General features: G+C 34.4%; 1 long non-coding RNA gene across 3 annotated transcripts in view; it reads right to left on the bottom strand.

Annotated features, from left to right (window-relative positions):
• Nucleotides 1-24,981, bottom strand: part of LOC122203839 — a 44,230-nt gene that overhangs the window by 6,000 nt on the left and 13,249 nt on the right. Inside the window, exons 4-6 of one of the 3 annotated variants that reach the window (XR_006195365.1) lie at nt 17,794-17,876; nt 15,945-16,017; nt 14,458-14,573 (exon numbers count right to left, since the gene is read on the bottom strand). This is a non-coding gene — a long non-coding RNA (uncharacterized LOC122203839). Of the gene's footprint in view, nt 1-14,457; nt 14,574-15,944; nt 16,018-16,542; nt 16,728-17,793; nt 17,877-24,981 lie in introns of those variants that run through there. The other 2 variants (XR_006195377.1, XR_006195393.1) reach the window with 2 other exon arrangements.

Raw genomic sequence — 24,981 nt, 5'->3', positions numbered from 1 at the left:
TTTCTCACTTGATTTGCTGAGCTAAAATCCATAGATTCCCTAATATTTAGGGTAATAAACTTGTCTGATATAATCCTAGATTTCCTTCCCTTTTTTTTTTTTTTCTTCAACTGTTTTTTGGCTCTCAAAAGGGTTGCAGGCAATCCAAATCCTCGTTTTCTTCTATTAGAAATTAGGGCCCCTTAAGCAAAGCAAAGCAATCTCAAATACGGTTACATTCATTTCCCTATTCCTCTATTTTCAATCTAGTGTATCTGTTTTACTCCTTCCAACTTGATACTTTGATTCATGTTTCCTGTACTTGAAAGCCTCCAATATCTTCATTTCCAAGAATTAATTCTACCTATTCTTCTTTAAGCCCAGCTCACCTTCCACCTCCCCTAAGAAGTCTTTTTTGGTGAGTCTAAGTCTACATTTTCTTTGATCTTCTACTAAACTTCAAGTCCACAAGGCAAAATTTACTCTCCACTATTTTCTAGTTGTTTCTTGTATGTTAGTATATTTCTATTATGGCTAAAAGTTCTTTGCTGACAGTGACCATCTTTTTGGACTATAGTAAGTACTAGACATAGAATAGGCCCTTAAAGCTCACTTGAAAAATGCAAAGAAAACTTAAAAAAAATTTTTTTAAGTAAACTGTATGCCACACATGGGGTTTGAACTCATGACTCTGAGGCCAACATTTGCATGCTGTATTGACTGAGCCAGCCAGGCATCCCAAATTGTGAAAGAATTTTAAAGTAGTTTTTTAATAACCATCTTTGATGACATAAAATGATATTCACTCTTGTTATAGAATTTGAGGCCTCAAATTACAACCAACTCAGATTTTCACACCGTTCAAAATAAATTTGCATTATGAATAAACTGTCCTACTCTATCACATGTACATAACATAACCATGATGAAAACCAGTGGCCATTTGTGATAATCCAATTCCTTCTGATCCAATTTCTACAAGTAACTGGCCTTGTTTACAACCAACAGATTATAACTGAGCGTTTTGTAACTCAAATTCTTTAGAGTGTACATCTTTAAGTGTATTATCAAATCATGAATACACTAATGCTCAGCTTGAAATAAAGCGAAACTTTGCTTAAAGGCAATTGGAATTCTTCAAATCAAATCCTTAATCTGAATGAGTCTCTTGTGCTCTACCTCAAGAAAAAAATTATAATCAAATACTCTTTGGGTTATATGAAACACATTGAACACAATTCTTAAAATTTCTATACCTATAATTACATATTACTTTATACTACTTGATAGTAAGATTCCTTACTCATAAAGTTTGGTGATATTCAGTATGCTTTGAGACACGACAATATACTGACATACTGTAATTTTTAGGTTTTAGAAAATACTCAAAAGTTTAGGATTACTATAAACTTCAGTTAACTAAATCATCTAGTACTCCATACTGTTCCATTAATTCAATTAAATGCTTTATGTGATAAACTTAAAAAAATTATTTTTTTTATGTGTGTGGGGGGCAGATAGGGGCAGAGAGAGACAATTCCAAGAAAGCTCTGTGCTGTCAGTGCAGAGCCTAACATGGGGCTCTACCTCATGACTGTGAGATCAGGACTTGAGCCGAAGTCAAGCTGGATGCTTAACCGACTGAGCTGCCAAGGGATCCCCCAAATTTGATTTTTTTTCTGAAATTTTATTATTTTAAATTTACAAGTGTTTCTCCTTCTCTAGGTTCCAGTTTTTTTTTTTTTTTCCTCTCTCTCTTGTTTTGACTGTGTCTCTTACAGACAAGGTGTTGGTCTGACAAAGGGTAGGAAAAATAAATCTTTTTTTCTATAATGGCAAAGTTAAACATGTAATTTCCAAAATTCTAAGGTGATATTAAAGTCTCCCATAAATCTACAAGATTATTTAACTTTTTCCTTTGCTTTTGTAATATGTCAGTATAAAGAATTATTTGCAGGGTGCCTGGGTGGCTCAGTCAGGTAAGCCTCTGACTTCGGCTCACGATCTTGTGGTTCGTGAGTTCAAGTGCCCCATTGGGCTCTCTGCTGTCAGTGCAGAGCCAGCTTCAGACCCTCTGTCTTTCTCTCTCTGCCCCTCCTCCGCTCACATGCACTCTCTCTCTCAAAAATAAATAAATAAGCATTTTAAAAAAAGAAGTATTTGCAAAATGGATATATTGGAGGCTGACTTTGTTTAGGCTTTTAAAAATTTGGGAGAAGACAGAGACAAATTCAATCTTTTAAATTTTAAACTGAGGTTTGGAGAGAGATAGCAACTTGCTTAAGGTCACACCACTAATCGCAGAGCCAATTTTAAGTATTTGAGTATCACCACACTTAACTTCTCTAAGTACAGTTTAAGCTTCTGTTTACATTGTCATTCCTCTGGCAAAGTAACAACCTACCTAAACACTTCTTTAGCCTAATGTTCACAAATATGAATTTATTATACTGCATTATAACCTTTTGTTCTCCTTCATTTCATGGTCATCTAAACCAGTGAGAAACCGTTAGCTTCTTTCACATGCTCAACTGGTATCTTAATAAAATGGCATCTTGGGGCGCCTGGGTGGCTCAGTTGGTTAAGCATCTGACTTCAGCTCAGGTCATGATCTCACAGTCCAAGAGTTCGAGTCCTGAGTAGGACTCTGCGCCAACAGCTTGGAGCCTTGAGCCTGCTTCAGATTGTGTCTCCCTCCCTCTGCCTCTCCCCTGCTCACACTCTGTTTTTCTATCTCAAAAAAAAAAAAAAAAAAAAAAAAAAAAAAAGAGGCATCTTGATGACAGTGAAGAGAATGGTATCTGAGGCAAGTGCCTTGAACAAAGTGACTTGTTGGATGAATGAATAGCCGTACACACATTACTGAATGAGAATGAAGTGATGGAAGTTTCATTGTTTGAGACCTTAAAAGGACAAAACCACAGAAAATAATTTACAGATTTGTGCATCTAGAATCATCAAATTAATCTAATGAACACTTTTACTTCTAATTTGTATTACCTGATTTTCTGCGTTATTCCTAATTTTGTATGAATTCTTTTTTAAAAGTTTGAGAGACAGCGAGTGAGTGAGCAAGCATGTGTTCAAGCATGCAAAGCAGGGGAGGGACAGAAAGAGAGGGAGAGAGAGAATCCCAAGCAGGCTCCTTGCTGCCAGCCCTGGACCAACATAGAGCTCAATCCCATGAACTGTGAGAGTAAGACCCAAGCCGAAATCAAGAGTCAGATGCTCAGTCGAGTCACCCAGACACCCCTGAATTCTTGAGTGAATACTAAGTTATTTATTTAGGGATGCTTATATTATTTTCCATAGAAGCAAGTAACAGAACCAAAAGCATAGTCTAAAAAAATTAAGCTAAAATATTAATTTTACTATTTCTATGAGAAATTTCATCTTTTCAATTATGAGAAATTACACACAAAAATACTGACTACTAAAAGTAAACATGTTGGAAACAAAGAGAAAGTTCTAAATTTATAAGATTATTTGCTGGTAACAGAATTCTAAAAATCTGACTTACCTTTTAAAACCCCCATGTTAAATAAATCAGATTTATTCATTCAACTTTAATTTAAATGCTTACTATCTACCATGTGAAATACGTTTTAATTTTAATGTCCTTACATGTGTAAGGAAACTGTATTACTTGAAATAACATCAGATATCATAAATTGTAGAACTATACATTCCACACATTAATAAATTAAAACTATGAAAATGTAAACAGCACAATTTCACATAAAAAGATTATATTGACAGGAAACAGAATAAAAAGTAAACTTAGACAGAAAAAGTAATTTCCAACCACTTTAGACTTCTCCATGGCTAATAATTACAGTAGGTCCCCCTTACCATTGGTTTCACTTCCCATGGTTTCAGTTACTGCTGTCAACCACAGTCTGGAAGCAGATGACTCCCTTCTGATGAATAGTCAGAAGGTCTACAGTAGCCTACTGCTACGTCACAATGCCTACGTCATTTACTCCATTTAATCTCATGACACAGCAACGTTATCATCTCATACCATCACAAGAAAGTTGAGTACAAGGTATTTTGAGAGAGCACGTTCACATAACTTTTATTATAGTATATTGTTATAGTAGTTCCATTTTATTACTAGCTATTGTAAATCTCTTACTGTGCTTCATTTACAAATTAAACTTTACCATGGGCATATATGTATAGGAAGAACACAGTACATACAGGGTTCAGTACCACCTGCAGTTTCAGGCATCCAGTGGGGATCTTGGAACATATCCCTCACAGATAAGGGGCGGGGGGGGGGGGGGGGGGGGAGGACTATTGTATGGATACATTTTGAAGATGAGGTTCTTACGCTTCCTTTCACAGGTCTCTGGTAATTCTATTGAGCAATTATCTACCTCAAGCTGTTAACACTGTCATGTCTTGATATCAGAACCCTATTGTAATGCAATGGTATCTCAGGCTTTTTCTTGTCTAAAAATGAGGATATGGAGTATTCTATGGCAGTGAGCAGTTAATTTTAGAAAAGTTATTAAAAATAAAAGGCAATTTTCAGGTGCCAGGGTGGCTCAGTTGGTTAAGTAACTGACTCATTTTGACTCAGGTCAGGATCTCACGGTTCACGAGATTGAGCCTTGCATTGGGCTCTGTACTGACAGTGAGGAGCCTGCTTGGGATTCTGTCTCCCTCTGCCCCTACCCAACTTGTGCTCTCTCTCTCAAAAAATAAATCAATAATTAAAAGAAAATAAAATGAATTTTAGAGTAGCAAATGTGTCAGGTAAATTATCAATCTATAAAACACCCAAATTAACTTATTACTTAAATTACCAAAGTTAATTAACCAAAGTTAAGTAATTACCAAATTACTTAACTGTAATGTTAACTATAAAACACCCAAATATTTGACAAGGTAAGGTTATGTCTAGTTGGGAGGACTTAACTATAAAGAGCAACAGAGGCTACCATGTGAAATCTATCCAAGAGGCTACATACAGTAAGCAGGGTATTAAGAGCTTCAGTTAATTTGGGAATATACTTAGGTCCCCCTCCAAAAGTAGAGCCCAGAAGCCAGATTTCCCAATGCAGAGCAAAGCATCTGAATATCCTGGGTTTAGGCAGACAGGATTCAGAGGCTGGATACTGCGGATTTAGGCATGCAGGGTTTGGGAGGTCAGCAAGATCACAAATGGAATGCTAGGTAAAGGAGTCACAACCGGATCAGGGAAAGATGCAAGTGAAAAAAGCATCTATTTCTTGATGAGGTAGAAACAGAAAGTAGTTACAAAGAACTGTTTTGGTTGGATTCTTACAAGCTTGTATGAATTCATTGGCCTAAGCAAGGTTGACTTGGATTTTAAAGCTGTCTTAAGCAATCAACTATTGGGTCAATCACACGACTGACGAAGTGGGGGGAAAAAAGCTGTTAAATAATTTTAATACCTTTTAAAGTACTTAATACTTTTAAAACTCTGAGTCTTAAGATAGTAGAAGTTAACTGAAATTCCTGACCTCCATAGTGCTTTCTTGTAAAATTTGAGAACATCTGGGAATGCATTTCAGCCTGCTAGAGACAATTTTTAAGACTTACATCAGATACATTGTCAAAGTTTTTGTCTAGTTTACCTAGGGGATAAAATATGCTGTGTGAAATTCTTTATTCCTAACTAGTACATCATCTCAATGAGAAATGAACACTTACAAAGACTTTCACATACAAAACTGTATTAACTGGCAAACACTATTTCACTTTTCTAATTTCTCTTTCCTTCTGATCCTTTGGTGAAATTGAGATACTGGTGATCTATAAATAAATTTGACCTGAGCCTGGAGAATTCCACTGTAAAGTTAAGATATAATTTCTGGCTAAATGACTAGTGAGTTGTCTTGGGCAACCATATTAATACTGGTATCAATAGATCATGTAATAAGGAAAAAAACTTAACATACTACTTAGTGCTGTGGGGTCATCAGCTCTACTTACTGCATTAGTCACAAATGAGCTGTTAAGATACAGTCTCTGGGCTTATAGGCCAACAGAAAAGAAGGAAAAAAAAATCATCACAGTATGATGTAACATAAGCAATAATGAAACTATTGTTAAGGATGATAGTACAGAAAGGGAGTGATCTTCTGTGTATGTGGACAGGCTGAGAGGAGGTTGTCCTTCTGAGGTAATACCTGAGAACATTTCTAAGTGCTGAGTGAGGATTTTTTACACTGCCTGGAATTGGTTGATGAGACAGAATGTTTAATACTAATTAAGCCCTGCCAGAAGTTTAATTCCTTAAATTGATATGAACTACTAAGAAAAATGGTATGTCTGATAGCTTAGGGATAGTATCCAAAAAAAGTCACAATTTGTATTGTATAGTTTGTCAGCAGTCAGTTACAAAAGGTCTATTTTTCTTGGATTTTGATGAGCTTTCAAAGAGACACAGTATGCTTAAGTGGGAGGACAATGATGTTTGATGCTTTAAAAACAATACAACCAAGTATGACCTATTGATTGTGTAGACTTACTCTGGACAGTTGGGGGGGGGGGGTGCAGCTTTCTCAATGTCCTCTATCACATTGCTATCACAATGAAGATGATTCAATTCATATATCTGCATGTATATCCATGGACCATGCAAATAAATATACAGAAGGTCATGGACACATAAACACATCCCATGACAAATGTTACCAAAACACACTTCTAAGAGCAGGTCTCCTTGCGGTAGGACAATAGTACCATCATGGAATATTTGAGAATTTGGTTTGATAGAATACTTCCACATACACACCTATCTTTAAGGTATCAGTATTATTTTTAGCAGTTTCAGGCTTAGTATTTTGTCTCCTCTACCTCTGATTAGTTATAGGACAGAGGTTGTAAATATTAATTACTAACAGCAGATCTGCAGTCAAACCACCCAGGCTTGAATAGTGATTTCACCCTCCCCCCCCCCCCCCCCCCCCACTTATTAGTTATGTGGCATTAGGCATACTATTTCAACTCCATTTCTTTACCTGTATCACAGGGGTAATGATATACTTCCCTCACAAGGAGGTTGAGACTTAAATGGTTTATTACATGTCAGTTTCTAGCAAAAGACAATGTGTTTGTTAGCAGTTATTTCTATCACTAAAAGCAGCACCTAAAGCTTGAGTGGTTTCTATATGCACTTAAATCAACCCTAGTAGATATTAAAATACTTTGATTTAGGTCATTTTCACTAAAATTACCAAACAATAAAAAAATTACTGGCTTATCTCCCAGAGGGGCAAATAAACCTAAAAAATGTGCCGCAGCTGATGTTCCATTATTATATTTACTATTATCTCCTATCCATAATCTCGTATCTAACTTGGAAGAGAACCAGAGTGTTTGAAAAAGTACTTAGCTGTAAAAACTAAGAAGCCTGCCTTAAAAGATGTCATAAAAATTATTTTCTTAGCCAAGCCATAATATTGTTTGTCTCAACAATGATTTGGCCTCAAAAGAACTGGCAAAGATACTACAAAATTATTATTTCCTGCACATCTGATGCCAGAATCAACTACACTCCACTGCCAATTTCAGAGTGATATTGATCCTCCCGGGCACACTCCATTTAATAAGTAACTGAGCACCTACTATGTGCCTGGCAAGATAGAAAACGTTCCAACTGAAGCTGGATTCCCCTATATGTAATTACAGAAAGAATTCCAAGAGTGGTGATTCTAAGCCCAAGCTATTGTCCTGCAGTCTTATGAACATCCAGCACCACAGAATATAAACATCAAAGAACGCCGTACTGACACTATAACTAAAATCTCAAATCAGAACTATAGATTAAAAATTTCTATAGAATGGATTCCTTCCTGTTTATCTAATATTTTCAACCTTACTCTCCTGTTAAGTCTTAGGAGGAAAATGAAAAGTTAATGATCCATTTCTATTCTGGATTTGTCTAATAGCCTTCAAAAAGTAATCCTTCTTGAAAACAAATGCCAATTTATAAAAGCTTTTAATATTTAAAAATTATGTTCTAACTCCAGTATTTAATGAAAGTAAGTTAACATTTTTATTTCATAGTTCTTGGACAAGTGATATGTTTCTGGAAACCTTGATCTTGAACTTCTTAGAGTACCTTCCTTAGATGCTGCCAGGTCTGTTAAAACAATGATCATTATCAGTAAAAACTGTCCAAAAGCAAAACAAAATCCATGTTTCCCTATGATTTCCTTTAGTCAAAAGTTGTCCTGTTGGCACAAATGGTCTTACATTTTAAAGGCAAGGACTTAAGATGTGTACTCATTTTCTTCATTCCAAACAGTATCTTTAAATCTTACTAACTACCCCAACCCCATTTCATCACTTTTGAGGGTCTTGGCAAAGCAGTCCACTTCCCTAATGCACACATTCAAAGTCAGCAGAAAGCCCTTGCACATCCCTGAAACTCGATCTCCCCGGTTCTGCCCTCCAGGTGAAAACAAAATGCACAAGCCTCAGATTGTTACTTGTCTTCTCTTTTTCAAGGAAGCTTGGAAGCTCCTCAGTACCTTCAACCATTCCTTGTGAGATCTGAGCACCTCATATTTTTCAATTTTCTGAATGCACTCCAGTTGGTTCACATCCATATTCTACATGTGTCCTGACATGAGTCATACATACCAAGACTTCCAATCAACAATGGTTTGGGGGAACAAGTGTTTATTAGCATGTAATAGGTTAACCTAAATAAATCAATTTTCATGCTAGTTTTGAAATGTGTCCAAAGTTTACCTAAATTCCAAATTAAATAATCCAACTTGGCTATCCAGAAACCAAGGCTACCTAGTATTGTTGGGGGGGGGGGGGGGGGGGGGAAGTACACAGAAGAAATTCTTTTTTGGGTGAGGGGGTATTTAGTTCCTTAATCAATATGGGAAATACAGTAAAACCATCACAAACTTTTCCTGAAGAGTGTGACTATGTAAACTTTCTAAAATGAGTAAGTCATCAATTTTTAAAGGTCCAAATACCTTGAGTTTTAGAGGTAAACACATCTAAGAATTACTAATTTAAAAAACAGTACAATAGCTTATTATCAACCAGAGGCTTTACTTTTGGGTGGTGTTTTTTTTTTTTTTTTTCCCCCAGAGGATGCAATAAACCACTAAAATGCAGGCCCTAGTGGCACAACAGGGTCTGACTTGAAATCTGCACCACAGGCCTGTCCTGGTGACAAATATTCCTCTCCACAGGTAAAGATTTTTAGATTCCCCCCAAATGTATTTTCTTTACCGTATTAGCCAACGTGTTTTCAGGTTCTAAACCTGCTTTTCCAAATTAAACTACCACTGTTCTTAAGAGTTTCAAATTATAAAATATTTGCATGTGAAAAAACCAAGTTGAGACATACCATATTTTGCTTACATTCTAAATGGGTTACAGTAACAGAAAGGTCATACACTAGAACTCATACATTTGTGTTAGGTTTACATATTGGTAAGTTTAGTCATGTTTTGCACGAAATGTCCATATTAATGTTTTTTGAATATCAAATATGAATTCCACAATTTTAGAACAGCTCAGGTTTTTGGTAAATTTGATGTGGTTATGGGGATACAAAAGAAACAAATTCATAACTTAGTACACCGGTCTTAGATTTCTCTCTGAGCAAATCTTGGGCCAGTATACATATTTCAGTAGTTCTTTTTCTTTCCTGCTAAAAAACCTTCAATGACTTCCCTTGCCTCAGAATGCTTCTCACACAATGGAAAGGTACCGTTGGGGTTGGCATGCAGGCGTGGTAGAAGAAGCCAATGGGTAAACAAGATGCATCTTCCCATAAACTCAGATTTACTAATCTTGAGGAAAAAAAGTTAATAAAATTTAAGCATTTTTACAGTAAAATATTATGCAACAAATTATAAAGACAATAGTTTAAGGTATACTTTAGATAAATGTAAAGAAAAAATTTTCTTAGCCAAAAGCATATCCCCTCTCTCTTCTCTAGAGGGAGATGTTCTAGATTTTGATCCCTGGAATAGTTATGAATTGGATTAAGAAATAAAATTTGTTAATTCAACTATGCAACTAGAAGGGAATAATATAAAGCTAATAATTGTTGCTACTGGATAGTAAAAATAGGATTTTTAAATAGAATTTTTTGCCTTTTCCAAAGGTTTCTATGCCTATGTATTCCTTTTATGCTAGGAGAGATTAAATCTTTTCAAGGAAAATTATTTTTTCTATTAAAAAGTTTATTTATGTATTTTTTAAAGTTTATTTTTGAGAGAGAGAGACAGAGCATGAGAAGGGGAGGGGCAGAGAGATAGGGAGACACAGAATCTGAAGCAGGCTCCAGGCTCTGAGCTGTCAGTACAGAGCCCGATGCAGGGCTCGAACTCACAAACTGTGAGATTATGACCTGAGCTGAAGTCGGAGGCTTAACTGACTGAGCCATCCAGGTGCCTCCCCCCTCCTCAAATTTTTTTAAAGCAAGCTCTACACCCAAAGTGGAACTTGAACTCATGACCCCAAGAACAAGAGTCACATAATCTACCGACTGAGCCAGCCAGGTGCCCCAAGCAGGAAAATTCTTAATTTTTAGATCTGAAAGTCAGTTTCATTGCTGTTAAGTATCTGTAACTATAAAATAAACTGGATTTGTTTTTCTTTACATAGTTTATTAATACAGTTTCAAAATTAAAATAGATTTATCACTTTTATACTTACCTTTTGAAGTTTTGAAGAGTGGGGAAATGACAGCAAAAGCACTCAACAATGAATTCAAGATGTGATTTTTGAATTCCTTTCAACCCTCCTTTGAGAACACAGAGATTGCTCCCCTACAGCTGATTTTTAAATTATCTGATTTTTGAAGTTACCTGTTCAGTTCTTCCCTGATAGTTAATTTTTATCACTTCTAAATTTCCTGAACCCAGCAAAATTTCCAAAAGGGTTATGATTATGTGGTGGTGCTTCAAATATTTGTTTTTATTTTTTAAGGATTTTTCTCTCTCCTTTTCAAAAACAAACTTTCCCCAAGTCACAAAAACCATAAAGCTTACTTATAATCATGAAAATAAGATCCACCTTCCTCATCTTAATAAGATTTGTCTCACGCCTGTAGTAAACCAGTGATTAACAGTTCAGCAAATGTATTCTTCTAAGGAGTCTGTTCATACTGTCTGACATTTATCATGAACAATTTTCTAGCTGATCAAATATTCATTACATTATTTTAAGTAGCTGCACAGTATTCCACTCAGCATGTTATTTAATTAGCCTTTTAATATTGGACACTTTAAAAACTCTTACAAATTTTTATTATTGTAAGCAACATAATAAACACATGCATTACTTAAGAGTGTATTTATTACTTTTACAATATTGAAAAATTAAAATGATGACTTATCATTCCTTTAAATGTGCTAAAATCCTAAAAATATATATGGATGGTTCATACTCAATTATATATGAGATATAGAAAGAGAGAGGGAAGGAGGAAATGGAAGTAGAGAAAGAGGGCCAGAAGGAAGGAGGGAGGGAGAAGAGATTCTCATGTAACTGAGGAAAAAAATCAACTATATCAACGTCAGCACAAAATTAGTATTTAAACTTTGGGACCTGATATTTAGGTTGATGTTTTCAAGTTCTGGGTGTTTTAGTCCACTTGCTTTTCTTCTTTTTGTTTATAAAATTTTAAATGTTTATTCATATGGCTAATGCATTTAAAAGGTTAATATGTATTAATAAATGAGGCACAATTAATGATGAAGTATTATGTCCCTCAGGTGTGTTAAGTTAGGAAAAAAAAAAAGGCCAAGAACTAGAGATATAAATTGTTCATACCACAAGAAAGAGGGATAATACCACACGGTTAAAGTCAGGAAACATTTACCACACACAAGAGGTCTGGCTCATTTTTAACCACGTACAGGGAGGGATTAGCTGGGAGAGAACTGGCACCCCAGAGAGCTGGGGTGGTGAAATGGCATAAATAAAAGCAAACAGAAAAACGGATGGGTCAAGACTAGTTCACTTGAAGAAGAGTTGGGGCAATATCATGATGCAAAAGCTAACAAGTTTGAATTTTACCTTATAAACAAAAGCAGTGTTTTAGGAAGATTAAGTTAGTGGGATATATACCATAGCGAATGAAACAATTCCAGGCAAAGAACGTTTCAGCTAAGATGCTACAGAACAGGTGATAAATCATTAAATACTTAATTATGACATCAATTCCAGAATGGAGGCGTCAAATGGCGGTGATTTGTTTGGGTAAATGACAAACATGAGTAAGTTTAGTGTCTCCTGGAGCCGTTAGCTTTGACAAGCTAAACTGATCAAGTGGAAAACAAATTCAGAGCCATCAAAGCACAATTTGTAAAAATCTGATCATCACACATGTACCTATTAACCAACTATTTAAACATTTTGTTTAAAATGTTTAAACAATAGTGTCTGATGGAGGTTGTAACCTTGAGTCAGATTTACAAAAATACTGTTCTACCTACAAAGGTCAAATAGGCTGAGACGCATACTGCTGTCAAAGTTCTCTGAAGGAAGTATGAAAAATTAAATCTGTAGAACAAGCTAAAAGCTGAAAACAGCCATAAGATCTAGCCCTTACAGACTCTTCAATCCCATGAATTATGAGTCCCCTTCTTGTGTATTTAATCGCAGTCAACCAGATCTCCTTGCTGTTTCTTGTACACACCAAAAGTGGTTCAGCCTGAAGATCTTTGTAGTTGTTATTTCACCTGCCCGAAAGGCTCTTTTCCCAGATACCTAATAATTTGCTCATCGTTTTAAAAATCTTTGTCTAAATAATCATTTGTCAAGCATTTTCTCTCTACAGTATTTAAAAACTTCTCTCTCCTGTCTTCCAAACACCTTTATTCCATCCTTTCCACCTCCTTTGCATTATTTTTCTACAAAGTACTACCATCTGACACACCACATATAGTACCTATCAATTTTTTTGTCTAGTCTATTACTCACATCTCACTTCCAAGATCATAAACTCTATGAGGGCAGAAATTTATCTGTTTTGTTCTACAGATCCTCAGCATTTGAGTAGAATAAATTTGTACTTCTCTTTATAAATGTTTCAAATCTATTTTTTTTTATTATTATTTTTAATTTTTTAATGTTTTATTTATTTTTGAGACAGAGAGAGACAGAGCATGAGCAGGGGAGGGGCAGAGAGAGAGGGAGACACAGAATCTGAAGCAGGCTCCAGGCTCTGAGCAGTCAGCACAGAGCCTGATGTGGGGCTTGAACTCACAAACTGCGAGATCATGACTTGAGGTGAAGTCAGATGCTTAACCGACTGAACCACTCAGGCACCCCTCAAGTCTATTTTTAATGCTCCCTGTCAAACATCTGCATTTTCACACTGCCACAAAAGACATTCATGAAAATATAAACAAATTAACATAAAAGTCTGCATTGACCATGTTAAAATTTATAAATTCTCTTAAGAAATCATGTACTCATTCAACTTTCTTGACTTACACGGTAGGACAATAAATACCCTTCTTCATTGCTTGCTTCAGGCTAAAACAGCATTTTTAATATTGAGGACATGGAAACTTAAAAAAAATTCTGTGATTTACTATCATATGCATTAAGTCCAAAAAGAAATAGTTTTAGTGGTATAATAAAAACTTATATTCCTGAAATGGTATAATACAAGCATTCCCCAAAATTATAAAATAATGAGATGCGGAAATTAGCAAACTTTAGGGTGATTCAGAATTTCTATCACTTCCTAAAGATATTCCTTAATAGAATAATCCATGGTATTAAGTGGTTAAATTATAAAACAAAGAGAATACCTTTGAATAACAAGTTAATCAAATTGAGTAGCATTTTGTGTAAATAGGTAGCTAAAAATTTCTCAAACAAAATCTAATCCTATGGCATATGATAAATACAAACAATAATAACATTTTCCAGGCAGTTTACATTTCTTCAAAACACAAAAGTTCAATTGCAAGAATGTAATACCAGATTATTCAAAGTTCCACAGAATTAAGGGAGAACTGTAATCATCAGTATGCTAATTTCAGTATATTACTCATAAAGTTTTTACATGAATTCAATGTATTAGTAATCAAGAAATAGACCCAAATAGAAATTATAAATGTTGAATTTAATTTCAGTAAAATAAAGACAAAAAAAAAAAAAAAAGCAAATAATTTGTCACCTCACACAGTAACTTTAACATTAGAGGTTTAAACTTAATATTTATTTTGTCAATTATTTTTTTCTTCATATATAGCTTCATATATAGCTTTAAAAAAAAATTCAGAAATTTGTGAGATATATTTATAAATAAATAAGGCAAGAATATATACTCTCACATTTCTGGTGTGAGTTAATTCTGCATTAAAGGGGCTCAAGCTATTAATAAGACAGAAATTTATAAGAAATCCTTTGATAACAGATGAAAATAAAAAATTTTAGCTGGAAATGATGATGGTCTCATTTCTTCTTCTAGCTATGCAAATAGTATGTCTAAATACTTACTAGAACCAAATCTATCTGAAAAGTTTGGAACATTAATTTTTCTTTTTGTTAATACTCAATGAGAAACAACACTGAGAATAAAACTTTTTCGATGAATAAGGGATAGTAATATCCACCTGTAAAAGGAAAAAAAATTGATTTAGAATGTCAATTTCTAAATAGATAAATCATTAACAGAGATCACAGTTTATGCAAGCATAATCTTGCTAATCCAATACAGCTAACCTGGGCATATACCCATAATGACACTTAGTGGCTTAAAAACAACATGTAATTCTCTAACCAAAAGGATATATAATTGATTGAAGAAAATCTTCATTGTTGAGTACAGAATTAAGTCTAAGGCCAAATTTTCATATTTACTATCACATATCAATATGTGTGACCTTAAGAGATCTGCCTTTAAATACAGGATGTGAACGGAGTTATTCAACTATTACAATATTCCTCTTGCTACCTCCTGAATACTTGCCTGAGTCCTCTGAGTTAGCTCCAAACAAACTCAATCCATATTCCAAGTAACAGATTTAAGATGCTCAATATTGAAATTTTTTGGCATCAACTTAAAAAGAAACCTGAATGAAAGAAGATGAGCATTTTTTCCCCAAAGATGATGGAAAAAATGAAAACACATACCTGTATATACTTATTTTTTCTTTGTAAAAATAGTCAAATTAAGGTTAACATTAAAAGGTACAACTTTTATTTTACTATTTGCTTTTAAAGTGTGCAAAATTACACAAAGATGAAAGTGTATTAACTCGTACAAATACAACTTCCAGTTCTGCTGAATTACCTAAATGTGTGTGTTTCATTAGGTACTGACAGGCTACTTCCTCTTAAGAGACTGGAAAGAAGCTGAATGCTGTTATGATAAATTTCATTGTAACAGTTTTTCTATAGTTTCTCACTTTACCAATATTTTCATTTTCCTTTAATCTATTCTCAGGATTAAAACAAGAAAAGTTTTCATTTAGCAATAATAGCCCCAAGTGTTCCTTCTTCACATCTGGCGGACCTAGATATAAAAATTCACCTAGTAAATGTAAAATCCAGGTTTTCTCTCTTTCATTTAGAAGGCAGATTAGACTAAATACAATATACTTAGAAAAACAAAAACAGGAAAAAAGGTATCTAATTCCTGAGTTATTCTGGAAAATAGTGGACAAACTTTGTAATTCATTTAATAAATATTTCCAAGAATCTAGATGTTAAATCTTGGAGTACTTTCAGAGGAATCAAAAGTTATATTTGTTAGTCTTTCATAAAATAGTTGAAATGAAATAAAGGAAAAGAGGTGAACAGCTTGATGAATGATTTTTCAAAGCACCAAGTCAATAGTGCTTAATTGTACTTAATGTAAAAGCTGGCATTTAATTCTAGCTACCGTATATATGGTACACTGCTTCCTAATTTGGGGAAAAAAATTTTTGCTGGGGAAAAATTGTTTTTAAAAATGAGAGCTTTGCCTTACATATTTTCTTTACCTTCACATTAGACTTTAAAAAGAAGATCCTTGATTCAATTCCTTAAATTACATCTGAAATACTTTTAGGGTTTCTAAAAGACAATAATAATTGGAAATGATTTGTTAAGAAGTGCTTTTATTTTGTAGATTTCCTGCTTGGCTGCAATTGAAAAGGGTAAACTATTCCTTGTAGAAAAGAAGACCAAAAGTGTGATATGCTACACAAAAACACCTATCTTGTCCTGAACATTAATTTTTAGTTTAATGACTTAATAAAACAATAAATAAGAAACAGAAGGTAAAGAAAACATTTTTCTTTAAATCTTAAATTAAAAATTTCAACTGTTACATCTATAAAATTAGTAACTATAATAATAATTTTTACTTTTACTCTGAAGTTAAATATTGACTATAAAAAAGCAAACAAAGTCACATTTTCAACTTGTCAAAAATCTTCAGCTAAGGATTTAATAGAAACAAGATAAAACAATGATAGTGTAAAGTCAGAAGGCATAGGATTCAGATTCTAATCTGTCACGTGGGGCAAATTACCTAATTTGAATTTGTTTCCTGAGCCACCCAAAAAATAGGCTGGTCATCTGTAAGGTCTTTCCTACCTTTGAGTTTATGATTAAGAGCATTTTGAGACCCAGGATTTCAGGGATTTAATTCACACGTTTTGAAATTTCCCCCTTCTAACGAAATATTTAGAAACATTACTAAAAATTGTCTTGTAAGTTCTGTTCAGAATGTATATTTTATAATGCACACTTATCTGTGAAATAAGCAAATATTTTTAAACTTCATTTTACTGGAGAAACAAAGGAAAAACGAGTATTTAAAAATTTCAGTATCTACAATGAATATAAATATGCATTAAAGTAAATTCGGTTCTGTATAAGCTCTTTCAATAAACTCTTGATGGCATTCAACACTATTATTAAATTGCACTTATATTATTTTTTTTTTTTTACAGATTTTAAGTAATCTCTACACGCAATGTGGTACTTGAACTTACAATTCCGAGAGCAAGCGTTACACACTCTACCGACTGAGCCAGCCAGGCACCCCACAACCATGTTAATACAAATACATCTTAAAAGTTACTACTTATTTTTATAGAATCGTACTAAAGATAACAAGGTTCTCAATAATACTGAAAATACATTATCAATAAAACTGAAGATATATCAATGATGTTAATACATATTAAGACATATTAAAATATAAAACATATTAGACTGTAGAACATGGCCAGCCTTACTTCAGCAGCACAGTTAATACTGGAGATAATTTTAGAATCTTAACGCCAATATTTACGTGCTGCTAAGGCACTGCTGACATCACTATCATAAGAGCTATGAATAAAAAGAAATATCTTTTTTTCAGAAGATCAGATCCTTGTATTTTTGAGGCAGCACAATATGGCCTGCACCTTTTCAAAATCCACAAACCATTATGTGCTGCTACTTTACTCCAAGGTTTTGTTTTTTAAACACACATTAGCACCTGAAGATACAAAAAATTTTTTTCTTTTAGAAGAGAATACATTAAGAAACCAATATTTAAAGATTATAACGGACAAAGTATACATAAATAGCTATTTCTTAGAAGCTTTTAAGTAGAATAGTAAAATTTATTTCTACATCAAATGTTTAAGGAAAGCCTACTACGTGCTAAGCATATTGCTATAGGTTAGGAACACAAAGATGTGTAATATGAGGAAAAGCTAAGCATTTCCTCCCCCTTTGTCAACTTAATAAGCCAATAAAGTTAAATATTTAAGCAAATTTTTGAATGTATTAAATATATAAAAGTTTTTTTTCCTTTTATAAACACAAAGTGAATTCATAAAACTTGGTCTTTACCTTGGTAAAAGCAAAATTTACAGACAGCAGTTCATTCCTCGCGGTATGCCTTTCTAAAGACATCTTCCATCCAGTAGGTAAGACTTCATGTCAAAGGAAAAATAAGAAATGACATATAAGAGCTCAGTTTCAATAAACTTAAGCTAACAAAATGCAGATGTACTTTTAAAGGAAAAGATGATGTCACATGAAATATTTTAACGCTAAATAAAGTGAATTTTCTAATTAATTTATCTTAAAAAAATCCAAGTATTATCTTACTCTTAACATTTATCCCTTTTTTAGAATAGTTACTCTGTTAAAAGTTGGACATCACTTTACATAAGAATTAAAGATTATGAAGCCTTTGGAAGATGAATCAACTTTGCACCCAGAGATGAGAAATAAAATTGGAATCCTGTGGCTCTTGATCTTCCTTTATCCTATCGGCCACCCCTCTTCACCAGGCATGGAAATACACTCCTGAACAGTTTCCACTTACTCAGATGTAGGAATGTAATAACCTCTTTCTCTAAAAGATACAAGGAAACTGCCACCACTCTAGTTTAAGCCTCGATAACCTTTTGCTCCAGTTTTCTCATCATTAAAATGGCTATGCTACAATGACTTGAGAAATACGTAATACATATTTGTATTTACCAACTACATTTGGAACAGTTCTTTAGGCTACCCTTTCCCACTTTCCAAACAAAAATGTAAACATGGTATTTTCAAATATACAAAATTTATGTACGTACTTTTTTCATTTAACAAATATCTTAATACCTACTATGTGCCAGGCACTGTCCCAATTGTTACACTAGTTAGTATACGGACACAATTCCTTCTCAGAATTTAAAATCATTTAAGGGGCACCTGGGTGGCTCAGTCAGTTAAGCGTCTGACTTTGGCTCAGGTCATGATCTCACAGTTCGTGGGTTCAAGCCCCGCATCGGGCTCTGTGCTGACAGATCAGAGCCTGGAGCCTGCTTCAGATTCTATGTCTCCCTCTCTCTGACCCTCCCCCGTTCATGCTCTGTCTCGCTCTGTCTCAAAAAGAATACTGAGCAGGCTCCACACTGTCAGTGCAGAGGCCTGATGTGGAGCTCAAACTCAGGAACTGTGAGATCATGACCTGAGCAGAGATCAGGAGTCAGATGCTTAACCAACTAACCCATCCAGGTGCCCCTAATAAATCTTTTTTTCTTTTAAAAACTTCACAGTAATAATGTCTTATTATTTTTAGAGTATTGCGGTTAAATACATGACATAAATTTTACCATTTTAAAGGGTACAGTTCTGTGGCATTAAGTCTACTTACACTGTTGTATAACTATCACCACCTTCCATCTCCATAACCTTTTCATTTACACCAACTGACACTGGAGCCACTAAACAGTGCCCATGCTTCCATTCCCTCAGCCCCCGGACACCCCTAGTCTACTTTGTCTTGATGAATTTGCCTATTTCAGGTACCTTATATAAATGGAATCATATAACATTTATTTTTTGTGTGTCTGGCTTTTACGTAGGGTTAACTTTTTCAAAGTTCATCCATGTTGCTGCATATTTTACACTATCTTTCCTTTTCACAGCTGAGTAGTATTCCATTGTATGTATATACATTTTGTCCATCTATGAACATTTAAGTTGTTTTGATCTTTCTGTTATTATGATTAATTGCTGCTATAAACATGGTATACAAATATCTGTTTGAGTCCTGCTTTCAATTCTTTTTGGTATAAACCCCAAAGCAGTATAACTGGATCATATGGTATTTAATTCTATTTTCATGTTTTTGAAAAACTGCCATACTTTCTTTCTTAGATAGTGGCTATACCATTTTACACTTCCATCAGCAAAGCAAAAGGATTCCAATTTCTCCCCATCCTTGCCAACACTATTTTTTTCTTGTTAAAAGATAATAGCCATCCTTGGGGATGTGAGGTGGTATCTTGGTGTAGTTTTGACTTTCATTTCCCTAATGATTAGTCATTTGAGCATGTCAGGCTTATTGATCATTTGTATATCTTCTTTAGTGAAATATGTATTCAAATCCTTTACTCATTTTTTAACTGGGTTTTTATTTTGTTGTTGTGGTTGAGTTGTAAGAGTTTTTTATAGATTCTGGAGATCAGTCCTGTATCGGATATATGATTTGCAAATATTTTCTCCCATTCTGTAGGTTGCCTTTTCACTCTGCTGATAGTGTCCTGTGATGCATAAAAAATCTTAAATTTTGATGGGAGTCCGATTTACCTTTTTGTTGTTGTTGCTGCCTGTGCTTTGGGTTTGCTATCCACGAAATCATAATCAAGACTGTCATGAAGTCGTCCCCCTATGTTTTCTTCTAAGAGTTTTATAGTTTTAGTTCTTACATTTAGGTCTTTGACCCATTTTAATTTTTATATATAGTATGAAGTATCGATTTCATTCCTTTATATGTTGATATTCAGTTTTCCCAAAATGATTTGTTGAAGACTGTCCTTTTTCCATTGAATATTTTTTTTTTTTTTTTAACAGTAAGTTCTAAATGGGGATTAAACCTGGGTGGCTCAGTTAAGCATCTTCGCTTCAGCTCAGGTCATGATCTCCTGGTTGGTGGGTTTGGGCCCCGCCTCAGGCTCTGTGCTGACACCTAGGGCCTGGAGCCTGCTTCATATTTGGTGTCTCCCTCTCTCTAGGTCTCAAGAAAAAAAGGGGGGGGGGGTATATTTTAAACTAAAAATTTCTTTGAATCTATAGACTGTTCCCACTGTCACATGATAGAAATATTCAGAGGTTAATACATGCCATGAAAATATTTCTATTTTGTTTAGACATAACCATTAAGTACCAGCACACTGCTTTCAATTTTTCAAGTACTTAATTTTACTTTTAATCTGGCATCAACACAATCTGTAATAATTACTGTCTTCAAGTATGCTTCAAATTCTGCATGTAAACCTCTAAGGAGCTGACTATATATAGCCCTTGGGTCACAGAATGACTATGCTTGGTCAGGACAATGGAATACTACACTTGTGGTATGAAATGTTGATACTACACCTGGAGAAATTTTGAAATTAGCCATGCTTTGGTATCTTTAAGAATAGGCCTAAATTATGGGGTCTAACTAAACTTCATGACAATTTCATTAAGCATAATAATTTCTTACTATCCTATAAAGAAAGTGAAAGTTTTATGAAATGTCTAAATATATAAAATCCACAAACATTAAAAATTTTTTTAACTTGTTTTTTGGCTACAGATGCTTAAAAACAAAAAAATTAACCAGATAAGATACCTTTAAAATTCAATGTTGAGAACAGGCAGGTAATGAAATAGTATTCAGATAAAATCCAAGAAGTCTGTTTTATAATCCATAAAAACCTAGCTTTTGAGTAAAGTATAAAACTGTAGTATGTCTATACTTGATTTTTTTTTTTCTGATTAAGAAAGTAATGATTATTTAGAAATTGTGTGTGAGGTGGACTTCAATCTAGACAACTTATTCCAGAAAAGTCAGGCTACACACACACACCCACCCACCCCCACACACATATCAAGGTCTGTATAATCAGGACCTATCCAGTATTTCCTACTTCTCTCCAATTAAAAGCCTCTACCATTCCAGTTAAAAGGTCTCTTTTAAGAGACATAAACCAATGTAGTATGTAGACTTTTCTGAAATAATCAAGAATTTTAAGAGAAACTAGACATTATTACAATAAGATTATTATTCATTGTGTTATTCTACGTATGGGTGGTTACATATTTAGCAAAAAAGGGTCCCTATAAGTTAGAGAAGCATTTAAGTATTTATGAGTGGACAAAAACTGGTCAGGCATGTGCTGTGGCCATCAGGTAAGTAGCAAGTGGAAGAAAATTATTTATCATGCTTGTAGTCAATTGTTTTCCAGTTCTTTCCTCTCCTAAACTGTATATTCCTTTCTCCTCTCTAAATCTTCACTGAAGCTACTGCTGGAGGCTAAAATACTCACTAATCCCCTTTCAATTTATTCCTACTTTAGAGGACAATTCAAGTCTATATTTTCCAGTGTAATCTTCAGCCTTCCTAGCTGATATTGAATTGCACCAGTTTTAAGAACTTTTGAATACAGGAAATTATTCTTATTGAGTACTATGCTGAGCAAATAACCGGCTTAATTATTTCATACCTATCATCCATTCAAACTGGACTAGCTATGTAGCAATGCTTCCTGGTATGGCCCATGCCATTTCTCTACTTATATACAAACGTTATATAGCGCCTCCATCACTTAAACTGTGCTTTCAAGTTTGCTGGCTAAAAGCAAAATCACATTCCCTAACTACATATGGAAAGAGCCTTACTGGTTAGATGTAGATCTAATTTAAAAAAAAAAAAAAAAGCTATTATAAAAATTAGAAAACAGAACCATTCAACTCTTGTCCTTTTTCTTTATAAAAGTTTTACTTCCAAGCCCCGTGGTTTATACTCTGGCCTATGAGCTCTTAATTATCTTTATGATTTACCACCTTTTAAGTATGTATCAACTTTTCATTTTTATGATCTTTTAAGAAAACAATAGTCATTTTGAAAGGTGAGACAATAAATCAATGTTTTAAGAAGTCACCTTGAACATTAATCTGAGTAAATAGGAATGTTTAAGTACATTAAATTAGCTTTTTTCATATTAGATACCAGATTTATTTTTTTAAATGTTCCTTTATTTTGAGGGAGAGAGAGTAAGCGGGGGGGGGGGGGGGGGGGGGGCGGGGGGGGGCGGCGGGCAGAGGGGGAGGGGGGGGGGGGGGGAGGGGGGGAGAGGGGGGAGAGGGGGGGAGAGGGGGGAGGGGGGGAGAGGGAGGGAGAGGGAGGGAGAGGGAGGGAGAGAGAAATCCCAAGCAGGCTCCTCTTTGTCAGCACAGAGCCCGATGTGGGGCATGAACTCACGAACCATGAGATCATGATCTGAGCTGAAATCAGGAGTTGGACATTCAACCAACTGAACCACCCAGGCACTCCAGGTTAACAGATTTAAAAATTTTTTAAATACAGTAAAAAGGATACAAATTTTATATAAATTAAATGTTTTCCCCCTCATTTTCTTGCAATTAATTGATTTGCAAGACTAATTTTGATTCAATTAACATTTCTGTTTAGGCATATTTACTTTCTTATGCTGCTTTAATTTCAGTTCATCTCATTCATGTTAGACATTACCGCATTTAACAAAAACATTAACGATCTCGCGGTCCGTGAGTTCGAGCCCCGCGTCGGGCTCTGTGCTGACAGCTCAGAGCCTGGAGCCTGTTTCAGATTCTGTGTCTCCCTCTCTCTCTGCCCCTCCCCTGCTCATGCTCTGTTTCTCTCTGTCTCAAAAATAAATAAATGTTAAAAAAAAAAAAAAATTTTTTTTAAAAACATTAAAAAATTCTAGGCATGTCTCCTAAGCTCTAAAGTCATCCTGGATGAAACAGAATATACTAGCCACTTTCTGCATTTTTCTTAACTTAATCAATATAATATGCAGCAAAAATAATGTATTGAGGGAGAAATGATACAGAACACTGAATTTGAAGCTGGGTGACCCAAGATGGAATCCTGACTCTACCCCTTGTGTCTTTTTTTTTTTTTTTTTAAATGAGTGAGAGAGAGAGAGAGAGAGAGAGAATGAATGAATGAATATCTTAAGTAGGCTCCACACTCAGTGCAGAGCCTGACATGGGGTTCAATTTGATGACCCCTGGGGTCATGACCTAAGCCGAAATCAAAACCCAGATGCTCAACAGACTGAGCCACCCAGGCGCCTCTATTCCTTATGAATTCTTGTATCTTGGGTAAGTTATTTCAGTACATGGAGCTCTGAGACTCCTTTTTGTAAAATGGGTTATTAATGGCTAGTTCATAGCCCTTTTAAGACTGTACAAATTTAAACTTTTATGAACACAGCTAGTAGTGAATAGGTATTTAATAAATGACTGCTGAATTTCTTAACTTACGGTAGGATTTGAAATACACTTTGGACAAATGTAGGGTTTCAGTGGACTGTGATTCAACATGAACCAACAGTGCTGATGACAAAGAGAAAGTCAGTGGAACCAGGCAGGCTACATTGATAGAACTACCTTATTCATAAAAGACAGACTGTATTGTGTACCTCAAACCCACTGAGTACAGTCAGTTCTATATGCAATACTGACAAAATGTAGCAGATCCAAAGTGGAATATCCAGGATACTACTGATCTAGAATTCATGCTATGAGAACCAGTGGAAGGACTTAAGTATGCTTAGCCTAGAGAAAAGACAGAAAAACTATTTCTAGAAGACATATCTAGGGCCAAAGGATGAAATTATATACTAAACTGAAACCTGCTCTCTTATGAAAATTTTATTTTCTATCAATTATTTTAACAGACATAAATACAATTTATACCATTAAGGAAAAAGTTTCTCTATTATAGTTCTAACACTAATACTCTGAGCATTAGAATAAAATCAATAAAGATCAACTAAAAAAAAACTGACTTAGAAAATTTCAGTATAAGATGTTTTATTAAGGATTTGGAGGACAAACTATGTTTAAGTTTTGATGATAGGGCATTAAATACAAAGGGAATAAAGAAACAGAGGCAATTTAAAGAAAACAAAACTGAAAAGAATTTTAAGAAATTTATTTACTGGATATAACAGGAAGCATGAAACTGGCAAAAAGTCAGGTGTGATTGCTGACAATTTGACATGTATCTATCTCAATTCTGCATTCAATCTGTTTCTGTTTTTACATGGAGATCATTTTGAAAACTCAAATTTCAGGCAAAAAGGTAGTAGCAAAGGGCAAGACTGCATCAACAGTTTAGGGATGTTACCTATTCTATTTATGCTTAGAACCTGAAATCCCTATTATAACAGAATTTATTGTTTATTTCCTATTTCAATAAAGGTCTGTACTATTAAATTTTGCGTTGTTTTCATTTTCATAAGAAAACATCAAAAGTAACTTCATAAATAAGACATTTCCTATTATACTTCTTTGCATCATCCATCTTGAACTGAGAACTTGTTCAAGGTGGGAAAACAACTAACCCAACTCCTTTCTATAATTTTGGCACTAAAATTCAAATTTTATGGCTACAATTTTGTTGAGAGCAGAAACACAGCCTTGCATAGACAGATCACATTTAATAATTTAAATTATTCTGTTCAACACATATATGTCAAACATGTAAGACTGTAAGGATAG

The sequence above is a fragment of the Panthera leo genome, chromosome A1 (assembly GCF_018350215.1).
Source record: "Panthera leo isolate Ple1 chromosome A1, P.leo_Ple1_pat1.1, whole genome shotgun sequence".
Classification (NCBI taxonomy): Eukaryota; Metazoa; Chordata; class Mammalia; order Carnivora; family Felidae; genus Panthera; species Panthera leo.
The sequence above is the reverse complement of the archived record's forward strand: the minus strand, read 5'-3'. Positions and strand labels throughout refer to the sequence as shown.